We start from the raw sequence: 23,847 nt of genomic DNA, 5'->3' as shown, positions 1-23,847 counted from the left end.
TTGAGTTGTGAATCAATAGGAGAGCAGGAATAGTTAATGACCATTATTATGGGTAAGTTTACATGGGGGGGGGGGAGACAAAGCAGAGTTAACAGAATGGATGAGCAATCAGGTAGTAAAAAGAAAGCAAGTATATTCAGTTTACCACCACCCTCAGAGATGGGGAAGATACTATGTTTTAATACTATTCCAGTTCATAAGGTGAAAGTTGCAAATAGGTCTTTAGAGACATTCTTTGATTGGTGGATATTAGCTAAAAGGAAAGGTTGTATAAAATTGTATTGATTTCTCTGGAGTTTTGGAGGCTGAAGGTAGACCTGATAGAAGCATATAAAATTATGAGAGGCTTAGATAGGGTGGACAGTCAGAATCTTTAACCCAGGGTGGAAATGTCATAGACTAGAGGGCAAAGCTTTAAGGTTAGAAGGGGAAAAATGACAAGGTCTCGACCCGAAACATCACCAATTCCTTCTCTTCAGAGATGCTGCCTGACCCATTGAGTTATTCCAGCATTTTGTGTCTATCTTTGGTGTACAGGACAAGTGTTTTATACAGAGAGCGGGGGGGTCTGAAACGGATTCATACCATTATTTGTGGAAGCAAATATGAATGCGAGAGGACTTTAGATAGAACATGAATATGGAGGGGATGGAGGGATATTCGCAGTGCGGGAGGAAACGAGCACCTGGAGAAACCCCATGCAGTCACAGGGAGAACGTACAAACTCCGTACAGACAGCAGCCGTAATCAGGGTCAAACCATGGTCTCTGGTAAAAGATCCCTTCTACTTACCCAGGGAGCTAACGGCAGTCTTCATAACGGCCGTATATGTACCACCGAGCGCGGACGTGAAGAATGCTATGACAGAGCTCTACAACAACATCAGTGAGCAGCAGAGGGAACATCCAGATGCTTTCTTCATGGCAGCTGGGGATTTCAACCAGGCAAGTCTTACATCTGTTCTGCCTAAATTCTACCAGCATGTGAACATTGCAACCAGGGGAAAGAACAAACTAGACCTGGTGTACACCAACATTAAAGATGCATATAAAGCAGCCCCCCTCCCCCATATCGGCAACTCTGACCACCTAGCGGTTATGCTCACACCTGCATACAGACCCAGGGTGAAACAGGACAGGCCAACGGTCAAAGAAGTCAGAACATGGCCACAGGGAGCTACCGCTACACTACAAGACTGTTTCGAAACCACACAGTGGGCCATTTTCAGAGAGGCAGCAACAGATGACAGTGGCATCAACCTCCAAGAATATACAGAGTCCGTCATCGGATACATCAATAAATGCATTGATGATGTAACGGTGGTCAAAACCGTCAGGAGGCGTGCCAATCAGAAACCTTGGCTAACTGGGGAAGTGTGTTCCCTACTGAGAATCCGGAATGCTGCATTCAAATCTGGAGACAACACAGCATACAAACTGGCAAGGAGTAACCTATCCCGGGGGATCAGGGAAGCGAAGAGGCTGTATGGGCAAAAACTTAATAGCCACTTCGAAAATGACAAAGACACACGTCGCTTGTGGCAGGGATTTCACACCATCACTGACTACAAGCCCCCCCCGCTGCGGATATGCCAAAACGACCCCTCTCTACCAGATGAACTGAACGAGTTCTACGCACGGTTTGAGGTTAAAAACAGCACCCAGACACGTGCACTACTGCCATCTCCCAGTGACCAGTCGCTTAGGCTGTCCGCAGCCGGAGTTAAAAAGGCCTTTGCCAGCATCAATCCACGCAAAGCTGCAGGGCCGGACAACATTCCTGGATGCGTTTTAAGAGACTGCGCCGAGCAACTGAAAGATGTCTTCACAGACATTTTTAACATCTCACTCAGCCAGGCAGTAGTGCCCAACTGTCTTAAGAGTGCCACCATCGTCCCTGTCCCAAAGAAACCAAACCCAGCCTGCCATAATGACTTTCGACCAGTGGCTCTAACACCCATAGCAATGAAGTGTTTTGAGCGACTGGTTATGCAGCACATCAAAAAGAGTCTACCTGCCGACCTAGACCCACTGCAGTTCGCCTACAGAGCCAACCGATCCACAGAGGACGCAGTCTCAACAACACTGAACCTCGTACTGTCACACCTTGATCGGAAAAATACTTATGCCAGGATCCTCTTCATAGACTTCAGCTCTGCGTTTAACACAATCATTCCGCAGCAGCTGGTGGAGAAGTTGGAGCTATTGGGGGTCGATGCTGGCACATGTAACTGGGTCCTGAACTTTCTATCACAACGGCAGCAGACAGTCAGGGTGGGCAGTAGGACATCAAAAACCATAGCCGTGAGCACTGGCTCGCCACAAGGCTGTGTCATAGAAACATAGAAACATAGAAAGTAGGTGTGAGAGTAGACCACCAGGTCCGTCGAGCCCGCACCGCCATTCGCTCATGGCTGAACACTAAACAGACACACTTACCCACAAACAGTAGACACAAGACACAGAACACAAGACACTACCCTCCCCTTTATACCGCTATCACCCCTCTCCACCCCAAGAACCTAGTGATCTCCTGGGGGAGGCAAAAAACCGGATAAAAACCCAGGTCCAATTCGGGAAAAAAATCCGGGAAATTCCTCTCCGACCCCAATCCAGGCGATCGACACTTGTCCAGGAGATCACTCAGGTCTTACTATACTAACCATACCTAGGTCCATATCCCTGCCCTCTCCCCGTAGCCCCTTATCCCCTTGGCAGCTAAAAAACCATCTATTTTAGTCTTAAATATATTTAAAGTTTCTGCTTCCACTGCTCCCTGGGGCAGTGAATTCCATAAATTAACCACCCTCTGGGTGAAGAAGTTCTTCCTCATCTCAGTTTTAAAAGAGCCCCCCCTTATTCTGCAACTATGTCCTCTAGTTCTAGTTTCCCCGATCATTGGGAACATCCTCGGTGCATCCACCCGATCAAGGCCCCTCACGATCTTATATGTTTCAATGAGATCGCCTCTCACTCTTCTAAACTCCAAAGAGTAGAGTTCCAGCCTACTTAACCTTTCCTCATATGTCATTGTGAAGACCGCCAGCAGGATTATTGGTGCTCCACTCCCTTTCTTGCTGGACATATACAGGAAGAGATGTATCAACAGAGCCATCTCCATCATCAAAGACCCCTACCACCCATCGCATCACATATTCTCCATCCTGCCATCTGGGAAGAGGTACAGGAGCATTAGCTGCAAAACCAGCAGGATGCTCCTCAGCTTCTTCCCGCAGGCTATAAGACTGTTAAACGGACTTTGCCCCCTGCCAAAGTATCGCACACCAACCACCAACCTGGACAGAGCCACTGTCGTGCCGCTGCCGATCGGAACGCCTGTTGATGTTTAGTTGAGAGTAGTGTTAAACTTGTTCATGATATATGTATTTTTATTTCTATTTATTTATTTTTTACTGCACACTGAATGGACACTGGTTTGAGTAACGTTTTTTTGTTTCCTCTGGGTATGCGAGTACTCAGGAAAATAACAATAAAGATATACAATACAATACAATACAATGCGCAGGTAGAAGAGATTAGCTTGGCATCCTGATTGGCAGACCTTAATGCTTGAGTGGTCTGTCCCTACGTTGTACTGTATGTTCTATGTTCTGTTCTATGTGACCCTGCAGCTTAAATACTTATTCCTATCCATACAATGGAGCAGCGGTAGAGTTGCTGCCTTACAGCACTTGCAGTGCCAGAGACCCGGGTTCGATCCCGACTACGGGTGCTGTCTGTACGGAGTTTGTACGTTCTCTCCGCAACCGCATGAGCTTTCTCTGAGATCTTCGGTTTCCTCCCACACTCAAAAGACGTGCAGGTTTGTAGATTAATTGGTTTGATATCTGTAAAAAATGTGTCTAAAATGTGTGTTAATATGCGGGGATCGCTGGTCAGTGTGAACTCGGTGGGCCGAAGGGCCTGTTTCCGCACTGTATCTCTAAACTAAACTAAACTACCACCTAAACTGGTCATTGAAGTGCCAGAAAGTGATTTTGCAATGAGCTCAAGTGGTTGGGAATGATGGGTTGAAAAATAATGTTTCCTTGACCCAGCTTAAGAACCTACAATTTGAGGGTAGTCCTTTAAGAAATTCACTCCTCACTTCAAAATCAGTTCTAGTTAGCTATGGGAATTTAATGTGCATGTTGGTTGAGGAGGCCCCATTTGTACCAGTAATCATGCCAGTCCTACTGAGGTGTCAACTGAAGATACCAGGAACATTTGGAAAAAGGTGATGGGATTAAAGAATGGCCTAGTGGTAGAAAGCTTACCATGACAGCATTATCAATATACTTTTATGTTAGAAATTCCCATTGAAAAAAAATTAATGGGGTAAATATATATATATAGATATATATATATTGGCATGAAATCTTCACCAGAATTAAGATAAAACTTTCTCTGAGTGTGCTGGAGGTATATGCAAAAGTGGGATAACGTAGAACTCGTATGAATGGGTGATCAATGGATGGCATGTACCCGGTGGGCCGAAGGACCTGTTTCCATTCTGTACCCCTAAACTAAACTAAAAGGAAAAAAAAACTTTAATAGGGTTTAAGTATATAAATGCAGGTGTAGCGTGCACTAAAAGCAAAATTAAAGTTGGCTGTTAACTGATTTGAAAACTGAGAGTTATATATTTGAAAGGGGAAGGGCATTCAACCTCTCAAATCTGCTTCACCATTCACTTATATTAAGGTTGCTCTGTACCTTAAAACGTAGCTGCTCATTTCTCTTAATATCTTCAGTTTTGAAAATGACAGTTATTGGGTAGTAATAGGTTTTCACGGCAGAGAATTCTACTTTAAATTACTTTTGTGAAAAAATATTTCACGCAGATTTGCCTCTTAAATGATCTATGTCTAACTACAAAATTATGAGCTCTTATTTCTGATTCATGCATCAGATATAATTATTTTACACATATTCAATCAAATTTTAAATACTATCATCAGATCGCTTCTCAGTCTTTTATATTCAAAGGAATAAGAGTGAAGATACATGCAAACCTGACCTGACTTGAGCGGTACAGTGGGGCAGCGGTAGAGTTGCTGCCTGACAGCACCAGAGATCCGGTTTGATCCTGACTACGGGTGCTGTCGGTGTGGCGTTTGTACGTTCTCCCTGTGACCGCATGAGATTTTCCCGGTTGCTCCGATTTCTTTCCACGCTCCGAAGACTTTGTAGATTAATTGGCCTCAGTAAAAGATTCTAAATTGTCCCTAGTGTGTAGTAGTGCTAGTGAACAGGGATCGCTGGTCGGTGTGGACTCGGTGGGCCGAAGGGCTTGTTTCCGCGCTGTAACTCTAAACTAAACTAAAGTAAACTAAACTAAACCTCTTAGGCTCAATCCTCTCAGTCCTGATGGCATTGTGGTAAATCTACAGTGTTTAAAATAACATGGTGTTCTATTTGGGGTCTGACTAATTTTCTATATAACGGAACCATAACTTCCTTTTCTTTGTCATCTAGTCCCCATCATAATCATATGGCACATCCACAATTAGGAAGAGTATTGGGCTTTCAATCGCTTGAAAACTGACAAATATCAAATCGATGAACTGTAAATGTAGTAATCTGACTACCGGCAGGCATCCAACAGGAATATTTAAGACTATTCTTCCATAGTAATTGTAGTTCTGCACAAATTAAATATTGATTGATTCATGGCTCAGTGATTTAATTGCTGCAATCACACTTTGTTACAAGTTAATAAAGCTGAACAAAACGGTTTAAATAGCTCAATTGACAATACGTTATCATTGATAAATTGTAATATGCTTTAGCTTTGTTACTACAACTGGAAAATTGTTACTTAAATACAACCCTGAAACATGGAGAATACAGGCAAAGTTGCATTCACTTACAGCATTATCCCTGGTTAGATCTGTGCCTTGCTTTAAGTTACAGTTCACTGAAGTAAGTACAACAGACAGTGATAGGGTCAATTTATGCTGAGTGAAATGAGCCTGGCAAATTTGACTTAAAGCACGACATTAATTTTCTGGACAATAGATTTGCAAAATAGTACTAAATTGCATACAATTCATTTATTACACATGACCATTTTGTTGAATTTGCTGTCAGGTTAATTTGCTTTGCATAGCTGCTTCACAGGATTTTAATCTAGATTTTGTAATGGGTTATTTGTAAAGTGAATGTATCTGCTTGCCAAGCAAAACTTACATAGGGACAGAGGAATGCGTAGCACCAACATTGATAGCAGTCTACCTGCCCATTATTAAAACAAAATTGCATGAAAATTCACAGGGTGAATTGATGAGGTGTTTGCTACTCTCCTGCACTTGAATGGTGAGGTCAAAGGCCTCTCAGATATTGGGGTTCTTGTGGATAAATACAGGATAAAAGACTCCCCCCAAACTGTAGGTTCTTAAGCTGGGTCAAGGAAACACTATTTTTCAACCCATCATTCCCAACCACTTGAACTCATTGCAAAATCTCTTTCTGGCACTTCAATGACCAGTTTCTGTTGTAGTTTCTGTTGTAGTTTAGTTTAGAGATACAGTGCGGAAACAGGCCCTTCAGCCCACCAAGTCCACACTGACCAGCGATCCCCGCATATTAACACTATCCTACACATAATTTAGACATTTTTTACAGATATCAAACCAATTAACCTACAAACCTGTACGTCTTTTGAGTGTGGGAGGAAACCGAAGATCTCGGAGAAAACACACGCGGTTGCGGAGAGAACTTATAAACTCCGTACAGACAGCACCCGTAGTCGGGATCGAACCCGGGTCTCTGACACTGCAAGTGCTGTAAGGTAGCAACTCTACCGCTGTGCCATTGTATGGATAGGAATAAGTATTTAAGCTGCAGGATCACATAGAACAGAACATAGAACATACAGTACAACGTAGGGACAGACCGCTCAAACATTAAGGTCTGGTACAGGATAAATAGCACCTGGCAAAGAAGGAATGTAAGATATTCTGATGCTATCAGCAACTATCTATAACGGACTATATCGGACCTCAATATTATATCTTGCTCTAAATGCTGTACCCTTTATCCATTATCTGTGCACTGTGGATGGTTTGATTGTGTTCATGTACATTCTTTTCTTTGCTGGATATCACGCAAACAATAGCTTTTCACTGCACATGGGTAGATTTGTAAAATAATAAACTAAACTAAACGTTCGAGAAAGGGATGTTGCTTGGAGTTAAGGGAAGGTAGTGAACATCAATGACCAGAAGTTAACATAAATGCTCTCAGGAGCTTCAGAAGATGCATCAGAAGTGGGATAGAGTCATTGTCATACAGCATGGAAACAGGCCCATCAGCCCTACTTGCCCACAACGATAAACATATCCCATCTATACTAGTCCCACCTGCCTGCATTTTGCCCATATCCTTCTAAACCTATCCTATAAATGTACCTGTCTAAATGGAAGATAGACTCAAAATGCTGGTAACTCAGCGAGTCAGACACCATCTCTGGAGAAAAGGAATGGGTGACGTTTCGGGTCGAGACCCTTCTTCAGCCTAAGTCAGGGGAAAGATAAACGAGAGAGATATACGGTGATGTATATATGACCGTCTACATCACCGTCTATATTTCTCGTTTCCCTTTCCCCTGACTCATGGCCTGAAGAATGGTCTCCACCCGAAACGTCACCTATCTCTTTTTTGCAGAGATGCTGTCTGACCCGCTGAGTTACTCCTGCATTTTGTGTCTATCTTCAGTTTAAACCAATATCTGCAGTTCCTTACTACACATACATGTCTAAATGTTTCTTAAAGGTTGCGATTGTACCTGCCTTAACTACCTGTACCAGCAGCTCATTCCATATAACCACCACCCCTTGGGTAAAAGAGTTTTTTTGTTGTTTTTTTTTAGATTAGATTAGATTTCCTTTATTGTCATTCAGACCTTTCGGTCTGAACGAAACGCTGTTGCCTGCAGCCATACATGTAATAATAACAACACACAATAAACACAAATTAACATCCACCACAGTGAGTTCACCAAACACCTCCTCACTGTGATGGAGGCAAAAGTCTTAGAGTTACTGTCTCTTCCCTCCTCTTCTCCCTCTGCGCCGAGGCGATACTCCACCGAGCGATGGTTCAAGCTCCGCGGCCCGGGGGTGGTCGAAGCTGCCGCCCTCCAGTCCAGCGGACGCAGCTGTTGCAACGGGAGCTCCGGAAAACAGGCACCAGCCTGTTACCCCCTAGTTTCCTATTAAATCTTTCCCTCCTCACCTTAAATCTCTGTCCTCTGGTTTCCCTACTCTGGGCAAGAGGCTGTACGTTTACCCAAACTATTCTTCCTACAATTTTTTACACATCTGATTTTACACATCCCTCATTCCCCTGTGCTCCAAGGCATAGAGTCCTAGCCTGCTCAACTGCTCCCTATAGCTCGGGAGCTTGAGTCCTGGCAACATCCTCATAAATCCTCTATAGGGGATGAAGGGGCTGTAGGGAGATGGGGGAGATTATTAAAAGCTGAAATTTGGAAAAGCAGCCAACATAATCAAAGGCATGTCTCACCCTGGTCCCTCCTCCAGAAGAAGATACAGAAGTTTGAAAGCTCGCAACCTCCGACTCGGTGACAGCTCCTTCCCCAATGATATCCGGCTTTTGAACAGTCTTACCATAAGCTACAGTATTGTCTGATTTACCTCAACCCCATTATGTACCTTGGACCTTTTCAATGGAACTAGTGCATTGCAATACTGAGAAATATCTTCTGAACTCTGTATCTTCCCCTTTGCCCCATCTTTTGTACTTTGGTTGGACTTGATTGCAGTTATGTATAGAATTATCGGAGCTGATTGCAAAACAAAGCTTTTCACGACCCCAGTACGCTTGACAACAATAAACCTAAACCTAAAGAATTAAGTCGGGGAACACTAGTGGTGGGATGTTCAGAGGCAGGAGGTCATATTTTTTGTCAAGGCTGGAGAGAATTATAGGAGGTTGGGGAGAGGTTGGGAAGGATGATTGATAAAGAATATTGGAATCCAGGAGAGAGGGAAACATTAAGAGTCAGATGGGGTGAAAAATCTGCGCTTATTAAATGGAGGGCTCCTGTTCCAGTTCTTGGTGCACTTGAATGGTGAGCACATTTTTAAAGCTTGCCCTGAAGGTAGCAAGCAGTTTTACAGTTTGATTATATTTTCAATGAGGTACTTAATCAGGTGATAGGACCTTCACCTGAATACGGAGAAGGCATGATGCTGGATACTATTGCAGATTACAGACCATTTAATATTCCCATATCAACAAGGGAGGGTAAATTTATGTAGGCTCATTCGAGAAAATAGATAGCAATGCCACGTTGCATAAAGTGTCACCACATCTATGAAAAACAGCTCCTATTTCAAAGCCACTGTATGTTTCTAATTTGTACAGACCTGTGGATGATATAATTAGGTTCAGTGTTGTTGCAGTTTGGTATATCAAAGTACGATGGAAGTTTCATGTTAACGAAAACCGACGTGAGATCATTGTAGAAACCTCAAACAAAATGGGTAAAAATAAGGATCAATGTGTACATCTCCAAAAGCTATTTGCAGAGAAATTCTGACCAACCAGTGTGAGATCCCATGCACTCCACCTCAGGGAGGGAATTATACGCTGCCAGTGACATGGAAGAAAGAATAAAATAATCTTATTTGTGAAATAATATCCATGAACCTCTGGAGCAAATTCTGAAGCAGATACTAGTTCAATTCTGACAACTGCATGAAGACTGACTGTTTAAGGAAAGCATAAATTGTCAGTGTACTGGTTTTATTATTAATAACAATGGGAGTGAGAAGTGCTTCTGCAAAATGTAATATTTCAATAACAGATGAAAATAAATAGTAAATAAGGCGGTGAGCTGCTGGCTCAAATAGTCACCGGGCCACCAGCTTTCTGGCAAGAGGGCCTGAAAACATCGGACTGGCTGCGGAGGCCACAAATAGGCCCCGACCTCGGGTGATCACAGAGGGAGAGGACTGAACTTTCTGATGCCTTTCCACACAGTGGAATTTTTTTATTCTGTTGTGGGGGGACGTTTGTGTTGAATTATACAATATGTTGTGTCATTTTTCTTAATTTTAATTTTTCTATGGATGTACGGAAGCTTAATTATTTTTTTTCTATGTAAAGCACTTTGGTCTCAACGCGAGTTGATTTAAACGTGCTATATAAATAAATTTACTTTACTTTACTTTACTACTTTCAATATGTTGCGGTGATAACAGAAACCTGATTTAAAAAAAGGATAGGATTGGATACTAAATATTCCCTGCTGCAAGATGCTCAGGAAAGATAGAGGAGGAATGAGAGGGGGTGCTTAAGGAAAATATTGCAGTACTAGAGAAAAGAGGTGCCCTTGAGAGTTCAAGGGTGTTTCTCTATAGTTAGAGTTAAGAAACAATTACTATTTACGTAATGTGGGAGAATGCAGAGGAGCAGGTCTGCAGGAAAATTACAGTTACAAGAACTATAGAGTAATGATAACAGGAACATTTAAATTATAAACCGGAGAAGTAAAGATGAAATGATGAAGAAATTCAGTGTAGGAGAAATGTCTTGATAGCTATCTCTCTGGCCCAGTTGGAAGAAAGTAACTTTGGATCGAGATCTGGAGAATGAGACAAGTCAATTGGAATTCACTTAGGGTGGCACAGTGGCGCAGTGGTAGAGTTGCTGCTTTACAGTGCTTCCTGCGCCGGTTCGAACCCGACTATGGGTGCTGTCTGTATGGAGTTTGTACGTTCTCCCCGTGACCTGCGTGGGTTTTCTTTGCAATCTTCGGTTTCCTCCCACACTCCAAAGACGTACAGGTATGTATGTTAATTGGCTTGGTATAATTGTAAATTGTCTCTTGTTTGTGTGTTAATGTGTGGGGATCACTGGTCGGTGTGGACTTGGTGGGCTGAAGGGCCTATTTCTGTGCTGTATCTCTGAACTAAACTAAACTAAATGGTGATAATGGTATTGAAAGGTTTAATTAGCAGAGTAAAAAAATACTTAATTATAGGATTGTCAGTTTCAGTGGGGTGGAACTGGATTTACTCAAGTTAAAATGTAATCAAAGATCTGAAAGGAAAGTTAAAATTGAATAGTAGGCATTAAACTGGAGATATTTTGAGCACAATCGTAGGGCATAGAACAGTACAGCACGGGAACATGCCCCTCAGCCCACAATGACACTCTTGCCTGATGCCAAGATTAAGTAATCTTAACTGCCTGTACATGGTCCATATCCTTCCATTCTCTGCATGTTCATATGCCCATCCAAAAGCCTCTTAAACAGCACTATTGTATCTGATTTCACCACCACCTGTGGCAGCACATTCCAGGTACCTATCACCTTATGGGTAAAAACTCACCCTGCACATCTCCTTTAAACATCGTCCCTCTCATCTTCAAACAATGCCCTCTAGTCTTTGATATTTTCACCTGGGACTATCTTCTCCACGCTTTTCATAATTTATTATACTTCTACCTGGTCTCCCCTCACCCTGTGGCAATCCAGAAAAAAACAATCCAAATCTGTCCAACCTCTCTTCATTGTGTATACCCACTAATCTAGGTTTTATTCTGGTAAACCACTTCCAGGTATATTTCTGCAAGAGAAATCGAGGCAACCAAATCCAGAAATCCCAGGATAACTAATGTGATAGAGAGTAAAGTGGAGAAAGAAATTCCTGCTGCAGATATCGCAGCAAGTAAGAATTTCATTTTTCAGTTGTTGGTACATATGACAATAAAACTCTCTTGTCTCTTGAGATTTTTCAATAAGGAGTTACATTCTCTTAGTATCCACCTTCAAAATCATCTCTGAATCTTCAGTTTCAGAGATCACCCTGCATTCTGCTGAACTCCAATCAGCATAAACTAAGCCTGTTCCACCTTTCCCCACAACTGAACTCATTCATCCTATAAATTGACCTAGTGAGTGTACTTTAACTGCCTGCAGTGCACATAAATCTTTCCATCAATAAGGAGACTAGAACTTTATGCAGTACTCTAGATGTGACCTCACCAAACTTTGTTCTCTTCTTTGTAGTCAATCCTCTTTATAATGAAGACTAACATTAAACCCTCTGCTTCACGTACATGACCCCAGTCCAAACATTTTGAAGTCTGAAGAAGGGTTTCGGCCCGAAACTTTGCTTATTTCCTTCGCTCCATAGAAGCTGCTGCACCCGCTGAGTTTCTCCAGCATTTTTGTGTACCTTCGATTTTCCAGCATCTGCAGTTCCTTCTTGAACATTTTGAAGTCTTTGTCCATTTAAAAAAAAATCTTGGCTTTGCTTGAGTGGAAAACCTCATATTTCCCCACATAATACTTCATCTGCCATTTTCCCCACTCGGTTGAGATATCTATATCCCAATGCAGACCCTGTGAGTCTTCTTCACAACTTAAGTTCTTAGCTCTCATTGTATCATAAACAAATTAGTTGTCATCAACAAACACAGTACTCCCGTATCCATTCATTTAAGCTATCAATCTGGATTGGTAAATAGTTGGGACTCCAGCACTGATCCTGGTGATGCCCTAGTGCAGGGTTTCCCAACCTTTTTCGTCCCGTTTACCCCTGGCAACTTTAGTAGCGCATAACAATGTTATTTCACTTATTTATGAACAACTAATGATGGACAGATACTGGTATACCAGAACCAAACACAGTCAGTCAATGAGAAAAATATGTACAAATCCAGAATCAACAAATTTACCCCCTGGATAGGTGAAATTTACCACTTGGGGGTAAATTTACCCTAGGTTGGGAACCCTTGCATTATTGCATAAAGCTTGCTCACTTAGAAATGTAATAACAAGGAACTGCAGATGTTGGTTCATACAAAAAAAGCTGGTTCATACTGAAGATAGACACAAAATACTAAACCCAATTGGTCAGGCAGCACCCCTGGAGAAAATGGATAGGTGACATTTCAGATTGGGACTCTTTTTCAGTCTGAAATAGGAAACATCACCTGAAAATCGCCTATCCATTTTCTCCAGAGATGCTGCCTGACCCACTGAATTACTCCAGTATTTTGTGCCTAACCCAAAAATGATCCATTTATCCTAAATATCTGCATTCAATTAGTTGGCCAATCATCCATCCATGCTCCTATACCCACAATTCCTTGATTCCATGAGCTCTTGACAATATAGTGACCTTTTATGTGGTATCTTTTCAAACACTTTTGCTTTCCCAACTCTTTTGGTTTCATTTTCAAATTTTTACATTGACTGGTTCCCTCTTAATATACACTACTTGTTACGCTGTCAAAGAACTCTAATAAATTTGTCGGAGCAATTTCCCTGTCATAAAATCACAATGTCTTGACTGTATTATTACTTTATAAGAATCCGCCTTCTACTTTCTTGTAAAGGAATCCGGTATTTTTCCAATGACAGTTATTAGACAGACTAGTCTCTATTTTTCTGCTTTCTGCCTCTCTCCTTTCTTGAATAGGAATGTTAAATTTAGTTTTTGTAATACACTGGAACATTTTCAAGATCCAGGAATTTTTGGCAGGCTACAATCAATGTATCTTCTATCACTGTAGCCACTTCTTTTCAGGACATTCAAGTTCAAGTTTATTATCATGTGCACAAATATGCTGAGGCACAGGTACAATGAAAAATCCTGTTTGCAGCACCATCACGGGCAAATAAACTCAAACACACAGAAAAAAATTCTTAAATTATCCATAAAATTCTAAAAGAAATTCTAACAGATGCTGCTCATCCAATCCAGGAGATGTGTCAGCCTTTAAACCCACTAAGGAAAGACGCAAAGTGCTGGAGTAACTCAGCACGTCAGGCAGCATCCATGGATAGCTGACATTTTGGGTCGGGACCCTACTTCAGGCTCAAAGCCATTACTTTGCCATGTTTTTTTTGACAGTGGGAGCTTCAAGTTCCTTCCTTTTTGGTGCTTGACTTTCTTCTGTTCAGTAAAATATTTTCCCAACAATCCCTTTTGTGTTTTGCCATGATGTCTCACTGGTTCTGTTCCTCTATGTCTCAAACTCTTGATTTGAATTCCAAACATCTGAATCATCATCCGTTGACAGTAAATTACCAGGTAACTATTTGGAGTCATAGAGCCAGGGAGTGATAGTGTGGAAACAGGCCCTTTGGCCCAACTTGCCCAAAAGTTTCTACTGCCTATTTCTAGCTAGACAGCAAACCACTTGTGCAACTGCCTCTAGTAAGTAGCTTGTTTACCATTGACTAACCCTGTTGAAGAACCTGTAAGATTTAAATCAAGTTAAATACCAAGAGCTGAATACAAGACTGAACTAAATCTTAGAAAGGTAGCAAACATTTAAATGCTTAAAATTTTGCTATCTCGTGAAAAGGATCCACTTCATACTCTGTAAAATAAATACTCTGGAGAACTGTATTAAATGGCACTTTTGATTGATTGATAGTATAGTTTAGTTTAGTTCACGGACGAGCAATTCCCGAACACTAACACTATCCTACGCACACTCGGGACAATTTTAAATTCGTAACCAAGCCAATTAACCTACAAACCTGTACGTCTTTGGAGTGTGGGAGGAAACCGAAGATCTCGGAGAAAACCCACGCAGGTCATGGGGAGAACGTACAAACACCATACAGACAAACACGCATGGTCAGGATCAAACCTGGGTCTCAAGCACCATAAAGCAGTAGCTCTACCGCTGTTCCACCATGCCGCCCTTCTGTCCTTTCCCCACCAATATGACTGAGTCTTAACTGACTTCTCAATCAAGAGTAATTAGGGCTGTATTCTAAACGTTGGTATTAGTAGGGACCCAAAGAATAGATTTAAAAAATGCGGCTTCTCCTTTTATGCCATGGAAAGTGTCTTCCGTCACCTACAAAACAATCTTCTGTGGCTCCCCCCTTGGTCTGAAGCTGCAGGCTGCTGATGGTGATCATGTTGCCCTTTGTTTGAACTCCAGTCTCAGCCAGTGAACGTTTCACCCATCCTGACCAGGGTCAGAAAAGCTCCAAGTACTAAGAGCAAGCTCTGGACAATAGCATTGTCAAAACAAATCTTTTTTGCCACATATCCAGATACTTAAGTAAGTGGGAAATATATTGGCTAACCTTACACTTTGCCTCGCTGTGGACTGAGGATGGATGGCTCGTGCCATACACTGGAGTGGCCCGCTGGAGGCCCTGCAACAGCCTGGGGCTCGGTTGTACCGGGTGCCGTTCCAAGAGGCTAAGTGTGTGGATCACACGCAGCCTGCAGCATCAGAGAACACCAACGGTTATGCTTGGCCAGGCCGACCCCATAATGCCACCAGGACAATGTGCCTTCACGGTCAGGTCAAGAACCCTGCACTTACAACCATTGGGACTTGAAAATGGCGCTACACTGTCGACTCTGTATACTGTCTCAGTGTACTACTGTACTACTGCTATACACGTGTACTGGATCTGAGATGCTTATCTAAGATGTATCTAACTTCTTATGTATAATGATACTTGTACTGAACTGCATGCAAAAATGAATTCAAATGAATACAAATGAAGTACCATTGAACCATTGATTTACCTCTACAGATGCTGTTTGTCCAACGAGTTCCTCCAGCTTTCTAAATTTTGTTCCTGATTCCAGCATCTCTTTTGTCTGGCATCAGTATCCTTGCTTTCAATGACAGCATCATGAAGCTGGGGAAACATACGGGTATGAAAATAAGGGTAAGTGTGCATTGAAATTTATTAAAAAAGGAATGTTTAGGTGTTGGTGGGGGAATAGGTGTTCATGGGGGAACTTGAGGTTGTGAATTGGTCGAATTAAATGTGGTCAGAACTGGCTCCTATAATAATCATTCTTCTGGGCATTCTACCTGCACCACACCACATCTGCAACACTCCACTTCAGGCAGCCCACAATCACACGTTGACACTTAACAGGATGAAATCCATAATTACATACAGGATTGTTTGTAATCATGTACATACACAAGTAGGCATTCCTCAGTTGATGAATCGGTGATGTTAATGGCCTTTTGAGAATTAAGCTCAAAGATAAGGATGGTTCAGGCTTTGGGCTGTGTTGAAAATAATTCGAAACACCATCGACAATAAAGGCGATAAATGGAAAAAATATGAAAGACAAAATCATTTTTAATCTACCTCTGAGGCCTAGTTTGACTCCCACGTCACTTTCTAATTGACTATCTTCTGTTGGTTATACAAAAAAAAATTGGTAAATTGAATAATTCAAACCTTGTATTGCAAAGGGGCTGTTTTATCTTTTCTTTAATAAACCGCCCTGAAAAGAAAAAGTGACAACATCAATATGATCCTGTCACATGTTGGCAGAATGTAAAATTTGTTTTGTTGCTTGTTACTTCAATTCAGCTATTGCTGTCTTCAAAGAATTGAGTCCTGCTTCTTACACATTCAATCATTCATGACGCGAGCAGAAACTTTTAGTGTGCACTGCAGGATATCCCTGTTGATTTGCCGTCTACGGACTATTGGCTGAAAAATGATTGATGAGTGCTCTTGAAGGCAATCTCGTATTAGCATATGATTTCACGAATGGCATCTCCACACCGCAACACATTTTCCAATATAGTGTGTGTTTGACTTGGAGGTTGCCCGAACTCTGTCTTGGTTCAGAACTATTAAAAACAAACCTTATTCCTCTGGAAATTTGAGATACAGCTCGAGCCTGCCACTCTTATACGTAGTCATCATGAAAAAGAAAAGGATGGAGCAACAATGGAGATGCACGGAGCTGATTCTTGAGTAAAACACAAAGTGCTGGAGTAACTCAGTGGGTCACGCAGCATCTGTAAAGGTAGTGGATAGGTGATGTTTGTCCCGACCTGAAACATCCCCTATCCGTTCCTTCTCACTGAGTTACTCCAGCACTTGGTGTTTTGCTCATGGTACAAATCGCCATAAAAACTTAAAATCATTTCTCAGTTTCTTGTGTGTAGAAACATGCATCCTAGTTGTAATGTGACCTCAAACAATGAAATCATATGACATGGAGGAGCAGGGCAAGACCCGAGTTTTACTGGCAGTTCTGCACATATTTGTTGACATTTCTGGATGTAAATACCAACAGGTTTGGGCCCCCCATATATAAGATTAGGCCCAAGTTTACTGTCTGCGTTCTGCCAATGATTTACAGGCCGAACTTTGCTCTTCATCTCTATTTGACGTATAATAAAAATGTACAGCGGGTGCTTGTTAAGAATACTCAGCATTTAATATTAAATTATTAGTTTATGCTTTATTTTTTCCATATCTTAAAGAAGTTTATAGTAATAAATCGTTTAAAAAACTGTATCTTTATCTGTTTGTATGTACATTTATTGGCATTAAATATCTCTGAATGTCAGGGATATTCAGAAGCAAAATCAAATGCTTGACATTATTAGCAAAGGGCCAAGCTGGTTCATGGTTTTTCACCTGTTTAAGGATTCCACAGAAGAATATAAACAGGCCAAAGCCCCTGCTTCTCCATGTCATATGATTCCATTGTTTGAGGTCACTTACAACTTAGATATATGTTTCTACGTATTAGACACTGAGAAATTATCATGTTTTTATGGCAATTTGTATAAGGTCCACCATGAGCAAAACACAAAGTGTTGGAGTAATTCAGCAGGAATGAATGGATAAGGGATGTTTCAGGTCAGGACAAACATCACCAATCCACTCTATAGACCTGCCTGACCCACTGAGTTACTCCAGCACTTTGTGTTTTACTCAATACTCAGTTCCCTGTGTCTTCATTGTTGCTCCATCTTTTCTCCTTCACCTGGATGCCTATAAGAGTGGCAGGCTAGAGCTGTATCTCAAAGTTTTGATTAATTGAGTGGCGTCATGTGGCTATTAGCTATCCAAAATATATAACAGAGAATATCCATCTTGAAACTCATCACAATAATTACAAATGAACAGTTTTTTTATTTATAGTCATAGAGGGATACAGCATGGAAACAGGCTCCGTGGCCCAACCTGCCCATACCGGCCAACATGTCCTCGCTTCACTAGTCCAACCAGCCTGCATTTGTCCCATATCCCTCTAAACCTGTCCTATCCATGTACTTGTCTAATGGTTTCTTAAACGTTGCAATAGTCCCTGCCTCAACTACCTCCTCTGGTAGCTTGTTCCATACACCCACCACCCTTTGTGTGGAAAAAGTCACCCCTCAGATTCCTATTAAATCTTTTCCCATTCACTTTAAACCCATGTCCTCTGGTCCTCGATTCCCCTGCTCTGGGCAAGAAACTGTGTGTCTTGTATTTAAGGTGATTTACCACTGGGTAATCAACGAGCTTCCTTAGCGATATGCCCTTATATCATGCTTCCTCAACATTAACAGGATTGATCTCCCACCCACAAAATCAAGTATTTATGTATTAGCTGATGATTGAGATTCAAAAGTGCAGAGTAATGGTATATATCACAGTCACAGTGCGAACTCCATCATCAAGTTCGCTGACGACACCACTGTTGTGGGACGTATCGCTGATGGGGATGAGTCAGAGTATAGAAGAGAGATCGAGCAACTGTCCATATGGAGCCAGCGCAATAACCTGGCCCTCAACACCAGCAAAACCAAGGAACTGATTGTGGACTTTGGAAGGAGTAGGAGGGGGACCCACAGCCCCATTTATATCAACGGGTCGATGGTTGAAAGGGTCAAGAGCTTCAAATGCCTGGGCGTGCACATCTCTGAGGATCTTTCCTGGTCCGAGAACACTAATGCAATTATCAAGAAAGCTCATCAGCGCCTCTACTTCCTGAGAAGATTACTGAGAGTTGGTTTGTCAAGGAAGACTCTCTCTAACTTCTACAGGTGCACAGTAGAGAGCATGCTGACCGGTTGCATCGTGGCTTGGTTCGGCAATTTGGGCGCCCTGGAGAGGAAAAGACTGCAAAAAGTAGTAAACACTGCCCAGTCCATCATCGGCTCTGACCTTCCTTCCATCGAGGGGATTTATCGCAGTCGCTGCCTCAAAAAGGCTGGCAGTATCATCAAAGACCCACACCATCCTGGCCACACACTCATCTCCCTGCTACCTTCAGGTAGAAGGTACAGAAGCCTGAAGACTGCAACAATCAGGTTCAGGAATAGCTACTTCCCCACAGCCATCAGGCTATTAAACCTGGCTCGGACAAAACTCTGATTATTAACAACCCATTATCTGTTATTTGCACTTTATCAGTTTATTTATTCATGTGTGTATATATTTATATTATGGTATATGGACACACTTATCTGTTTTGTAGTAAATGCCTACTATGTTCTGTGTGCTGAAGCAAAGCAAGAATTTCATTGTCCTATATAAGGACACATGACAATAAACTCACTTGAACTTGAACGTGAACTTGAACTATATCAGCAAATTCACACTGAGGAGCTACATTGAAGCTTATTTTAAACGTGGAGGTTCATGCAAGAATCATTAAGATTATAGCACCACGAAGGCCACAAAAAACCTGACAATCAGTCCACTTGACGATCTGTTGCTCGATTGCCGAGGTGTCGTCATTGATCATGCATTGATCAACTGCCAATATTTGTAATATGTTACATTATGGGAGTAAAAGTCATGGATATTGTCATAGAGATATACAACATACAAACAGGCCATTCGGCACACACATTTCATGCCAACCAGTGGGTACCCATCTGTATTAATCATACTGTACCTTCCAGCAGATATTCTGAAGCCTAGGAGATCAAAGTGCTGATTTAGACATGTCTTAAATGTTGTCAGCAATCCTGCTTCCACCATTATCTCAGGCAGTGTATTCCTGGTACTCCAAAATCTAGAGTCAAATCTAACTGTTGAACAGCTGGCAGACAAAATGTAGTGGAAAATCTGGCATGTTGCACACAACTTGATTAACTTTGGCTTTCTTGATTGCCCAGAATTGTTGCTTGACCCAGTTAGAGAGTTGCCACACTAATGCAGTCAATGTGCAGCAAAGGGTGGCCATGAAAGCAATTTCATGAGTGCTACGATCAACACGTCTATACTAATTTCCATAATGTCACACATCAATAACTCATCTTGAAAGCTGGGAACAGTCTGTCTTAGACTGTGGTTTGCTAGAAAAGAATCAGACACACTCCCAATAACAGAGTACATGTAGGAAGGGACTTCAGATGCTGGTTTACACCGAAGATAGGCACAAAAAGCTGGAGTAACTCAGCGGGACAGGCAGCATCTCTGGAGAGAAGGAATGAGTGACATTTCGGGTCGAGGCCCTTAGTTTGTTTAAGGTGTCGTACTCAAATCTCATTTATTTAATGGCAATACAGTTCACACTCCAATCTGTTACTCTAACACCCTGCACAGTGGTCAAAAATAAGATGTCGGCCCCCCCCCCCCCCCCCCCATCAAAACACTGAATTAACCTTTACTTTGCACAACCATTAAGTGGAGCACTTGACCTTTTAGCATCTGTTAGTATATTTCTCAAGTGTTTTGCTGCACTTGAATGCATTTTCGTATCTGCCACTATCGATCACTCTTGCTTAGTCACTTCTAGTTATTTTTAAATCAACTACTTCAATGGCATAACCGACTACATTAGAAAGCGATTGCAATATTTCTAAACTTCTGACAAAGAGTCTTTGACGGCACGTTAACTGTTTCTCTTTCCACAGGAGCTAACTGACCTGCTTTGTATTTCCAACATTTTCCGCTCTTATATATGTTGTATATCTGAAGAAGGGTCTCGACCAGAAAAGTCACCCATTCCGTCTCTCCAGAGATGCTGCCTGTCTCGCTGAGTTCAGCATTTTGTGTCTTTCTTTGTTTAAGCCAGCATCTGCAGTTCCTTCCTACATTGTTATATTTCAAAGATCTTTCTGAGATCCAACATGATACAAATGGCTTCCCCTCCATGCATTTTCAACTCTAGTTGTGGGAGTATTTTGTAGCAACCAAAGTTTATAACCTGACATGTCTCTCAGCAATTTCAAGGCTTCTTTGGACATACAAATTCAGTTGTTATTTATTCATCCAATGTTAGAATAGATGGCGCAGCTATAAGGATATTGCACCATTGTCCATTTTGTAAGAATGGTTGACCTCATGGAATTCAAGTGTATTTATAATTTAACACAGGCTGACAGGAAGTTGGAAGTTTGATTAATTGCATTTGGTGTTATGCCCCGATGATTCAAAACTGTGACAACATGATGTATTTCTTTTGGTTATTGTTTATATTCTTTATGTGTGTGCAGCCAAGGTGATTACAGTAAGGAATAACTGTGCAATGGAATATTTATTTTATTGGGAAATTCAATGTAAGCTCATTGCTTGAGGTATCTTAGATCAGAGTTTGCTCAGATAATTTTTAGGACAATTTTGGAGGAAAGCCCCCAAACATTATGCCACCCACGCCTACCAATCTGATCCCAATAACTGGAACAGTTAATTATTTTTCTTAAGTTACAGATAAAGGCTGCTTGGATTATAAAGTGGGCATATTATCTCAATCTTTTGCTGAAATATCACAATATTTGGCTAAGAGCTAATTTAAAGCAATAGAACTGATAATTATATTTTATTTAATTCGTGTTGATAAGAGCTATATCTAATCCTCTCAGGAGTTTATATGCCGTATGAGGGGGAATAGATAGGGTGAATGCATAGAGCATTTTACCTTATCAAGAACCATAGGACATACTGTAGGTTCAATGTGAGAGGAGAAAGATTTAATAGGAATCTGAGGGGGGCAACTTTTTCACTCAGAGGGTGGTAGTATGTGGAACAAACATCCAACTGAGGTAGTTGAGGAAAGTGCAAAAACAGCATTTAAAAGACACTTGGACAGATGCATGGAAGGGAGAGCTTCAGAGGGATATGGGTCAAATGTGGGCACTTGGGACTATGTTAGATGAGGCATCTTGGTCAGCATATGTGAGTTGGCTGGAAGGATATGTGTCAGTACTGTATGACTCTATAAAAATAGTGTATCTGAAGATCCAGAAAATAAGTTTAATGTAGAAAATGATCCTGCATACCTAGGCCAAAATGTCTCACTACTTGTGTCGGGACCACTACAGAAGGCTTCAAAATATATATATGAATGAATAAACTTTATAAATGAACAGCACTGCCATTGAAATCAATTAGTCCACCTTCGAATAGCTTCTCAGAAGCTGCATCTAGCAGTCAACTGTGAATGTTCCGCAAGTTCTGCCCTTTTATATATCATCCTGCACGGGGGAAATTGGGTCAGGTGGAAGCAGAGTTCTAAGAAAGGTTCAGGCCCAACTGTGTGGAGGTGATCAGCATTTCATTGGGTACCAAGGCCAGATAAAAATAAAAACTGAATTGGCAATCTGATAAGTAAACAAACCCCCAAATCCACAGCAAAATACAAAGTGCTGACAGAACTCAGTAGGTCAGGCAGCAACTGGAGCAGGAAAATGAATGGTGATGTTTCAGGTTGGGACCCTGATTGTAGTTAGGTTGGGAGAGAGCTAGAAAAGATAGGTGGGGGTGGGACAAAGCCTGGCAAGTAAGTGGTGGGTACTGGTGAGGGGGTACGATTGGTAGATGGGGGGAGTATGTGACAAAGACTAGAGAAGAAAAGGAGACAAAAGGATGACATATAAGAAGAGGAGAGGAGAGGAGAGGAGGAGTGAAATATAAAACTGGAGGGAGGGATGTGAGTGGAAGGCGACACAGGAGAGGGTCAGAGAGGAGATAAAAGAAAAATGGCGGACTCTGGGAGATGGGAGATGATTGTACAAAGGAGAAGAAAGGAGCAGGATGACTAAGGGATGTGGGAGATGGTGGGAGAAATAGAAGGTGCAGAGTGAGGGTGGGGGGGGGGGGGGGGGCGGCACGGGAAATAAAAAGTGTGATTTTAGTTGAAATTGGACAATTCATTGTTATTATCATTGCCTTGTAAGGAATACCTGTATGAGGTGCTGTTCCTACTGTTTACGTGTGGTCTCACTCTGGCCATGGAGGAGGCCCAGGATAGAAACATCGTTAAGGGAATGAGAAGTGGAGTTATGATGGTTAGCTACCGGCAGATCCAGCAGGCCGACAGTGCATGAATCTGCAAAAACATGAACTGCACCAAAACATGAAAGTAACCTTTAAATATAAGCAAACCCACTTCCATTTATTGTATACATGCCGTCATCCATGAAAATTCTATTTGGGCATGCAAATGCCACATTCGATCAATCATTACACTACATTATAACGTTGCAGAGAAATGTGGACACAGCCCAGACCATCACACAAACCAACATCCCTTCCATTGACTCCATTTACACTACTCGCTGCCTCAGCAAGGCTACTAGCATAATCAAGGATGAGTCACACTGCCACTTCTCCCCTCTCCCAACAGGCAAGAGCTACAGAACTGTGATACCGCACACCTCCAGATTCAGGGACAGTTTCTCCCCATCTGTTATCAGGAAAGTGAACCATCCTATCAACGACTAGAGAGCAGTCCTGAGATACTATCTACCTCATAGGAGACCCTCGGACTAACTTTAACCAGATTTTACTGGATTTTATCTTTCACTAATGTTATTCCCTTTATCATGTATCTATCTGTACACTGTGGAAGGCTTGATTGTAATTGTGTATTGTCTTTCCGCTGAATGGTTAACACGCAACAAAAGCTTTTCACCGAACCTCGGCACAGATGACAGTAGACTAAACCAAATTTAACCTTGGCTAATCTGACATTGCATGCCTCAATAATGACTTCTGTAGGTAAGGAAGACGAGTGCAGCTGGTGCATGGAAACTCTATTTTCTGCAGGTTTCCCATTAAGCCGCACACAATCCTGACTTTCAGATATATTGCCTGTCCTTCATTGCCGATGGGTCCAAA

The sequence above is a fragment of the Amblyraja radiata genome, chromosome 17, assembly GCF_010909765.2.
Source record: "Amblyraja radiata isolate CabotCenter1 chromosome 17, sAmbRad1.1.pri, whole genome shotgun sequence".
In the NCBI taxonomy this organism is placed as follows: domain Eukaryota; kingdom Metazoa; phylum Chordata; class Chondrichthyes; order Rajiformes; family Rajidae; genus Amblyraja; species Amblyraja radiata.
This window is presented reverse-complemented; position numbering follows the sequence as displayed.